Genomic DNA, 2,524 nt, shown 5'->3' with positions numbered 1-2,524 from the left:
AGGACTTGCCTAACTTGGGTAGATATTCACAAAGTAGGCGATCTCCTTGCCCGTACAAACTCCTTGGTTCAACTCCACAATCTTGACGGAGGCTCCCAAGTGACACCTAACCAATCTAGGAGACACCACTCTCCAAAAGGTAATAGATGGTGTGTTGATGATGAACTCCTTGCTCTTGTACTTCAAATGATAGTATCCCCAACACTCAACTCTCTCTCATGGATTTGGATTTGGTGGAAAGATGATTTGAGTGGAAAGCAACTTGGGGAAGGCTAGAGATCTAGACTTATGTGGTTGGAATGGAATATCTTGGTCTCAACATATGAGTAGGTGGTTCTTTCTTAGAAAAGGTATGCTGGAAGTGTAGGCACGTTCTGATGGCTTTCTCCACGAATGAAGAGTGGGTGGAGGGGTATATATAGCCTCCACACAAAATCTAACCGTTACACACAATTTACCAAACTCGGTGGGACCGAATCAGAAAACTCGGTCAAACCGATTTAGTTCATAATGTGACCATTAGGCATTTCGGTGGGATCGATATGATCAACTCGGTGGGACCGATGTGCTAGGGTTAGGGTACAACCTCATCTCCGTTTGACCGATTACACAAACTCGGTGGGGCAGATTTGGGTAATAAGAGAAATAGAGAGTTGGTCAAGCAAACTCGATGGACCGATTGCATATCTTGGTGAGACTGAGATTATCACAATAGGCAACAGAGAGTTTGCAAGCCCATCTCGGTGAGATCGAGATCCCATCGGTGAGACCAAATTGATTTGGGTTTTTGGCAGTGGCTATGTCAAGTGAACTTAGTGGTGCCAGATAGATCAAATCGGTGGGGCCGAGTTTGACTTTTGGTTTGGGACATATGTGGATATGAGAAAGTGGTTGAGGGCTTTGGAGCATATCACTAAGCACTTTGAGCAAGCAAGCCATTAAGCAACACCTCATCCCCTTTTAATAGTATTGGCTTTCCTATGGGACTCAATGTGATCTTGGATCACTAAAATGGAAAATGTAGAGTCTTGAGCTTTGAGCTTGAGCCAATCCTTTGTCCTTGTCATCTTGAAGAGGTTCCACATCCTCTTGTCCATGCCACTCCATTGTTGAACTTATCTAAAACATACTAGATAAAAGTATTAGTCCAACAAGAGATATGTTGACATTAATTACCAAAATCACCCAGGGAGCACTTGTGCTTTCAATAAGAGAAGAAGAATGTCGGTGGGAAACGACACCTACGGGATCACAAGAATCCCTACTAGGGTTGCCGGAGCGCGGGGTTGTGAGAAGAGCAGGATTAACAGTCATCACAAGGATCGTTTACCCAGGTTCGAGCCGCAAGGATGCATAAAACCCTAGTCCTGCTTTGGTGGATGTATTGAGTGTTCTTGAGCTCTCAAACTAGCTATGGTGGCGGTGTAGTTCAAAAGAGCCGAATCCCTCTCTAGTATGCCAAGGGCCTCCTTTTATAGTCGAAAGGGGTTGCCACGATGGCACACAGGAGGTAGAAAGGCCTACGGTGCTACGATCTTATTGCTCGTGTTATAGGACAAGACGCATTTAATGCGTAGCTTAGGTGTCCCTTAGCTTTATTGGGGACGGGAACGAGGCCCGTCCCGTTCGTTGCCGCCTCGCCTTGCTTCGACACGCGCCCAGGCCAGCGGTGCATGCGGCGCCATGTAGGCAGGCAGGCAGCTGAGGTGGCACGGTGGTAGGGCCATCACGAAGATCTGCATGCCACCACGCAGGTGCTTGCTGAGTTGGCATAGAGGCCGCCCATCGCCACGCAGGTGCCTGCCCAGCAGGTTGAGCTAGTAGCTGCTTGGGGACGGCAGTGGAGTCTTGGTCAACGCGGGCCTGGTAGTGGCCCTGCTGGCGTCCTCGGCAAGGGTCTTGTCGGGGGGCCCGGCAAGCGTCTTGCCGTGGCGTGCAGTCGTCCCCGGAAAGGATCTTGCCGGGGGTCTTGTGGCTTTCTTCGGCAAGGATCTTGCTGAGGATTGTTGTCTTCCAATCCTCATCTGATCTTGAATATTCCTTGTCTTCACAAAGATCTGCATGTCACCATGGAGGTGCCTCCCGAGCCCAGGCCCAACGTGTTTGATGGTGTTGGAAACCGTGGGCTCAAGGGTGACGCGCTCCGCTGGTGTGGGCGAGCTGCCCCGGCAAGGGTCTTGCCGGGGGAACCTGCTCCATCCCTCTGCTTCTTTGTGTTCTTGGCCTTGGCGTTGTCTTGGGCTTCGGCTTCTCTCCGGCTCCCCTCCTCTGCCCTGCTTAGTGTGGTCGTGGCGCGCAGCTCCGACTGCCCGTGCACAAGTAAAGGGGTACAAAGGTGTGCCCCTACTTTTGTACACCGACAGGAGCCCCCGGGCCTTGGCCACACATAAGCGCGACACGTTGTTGGGCCAAGCCCAGAACGGTGCACGGGCAAGGGGGCGGATTTTCACCGCAGTAATTCTTCGTCCACTGTGCTTCCCCACGACCCGCGTTGAATGCGTGACGTGGGGGTGACGTGGGCGAC

The sequence above is a fragment of the Triticum aestivum genome, chromosome 3A (genome assembly GCF_018294505.1).
Source record: "Triticum aestivum cultivar Chinese Spring chromosome 3A, IWGSC CS RefSeq v2.1, whole genome shotgun sequence".
Lineage (NCBI taxonomy): Eukaryota > Viridiplantae > Streptophyta > Magnoliopsida > Poales > Poaceae > Triticum > Triticum aestivum.
This window is presented reverse-complemented; position numbering follows the sequence as displayed.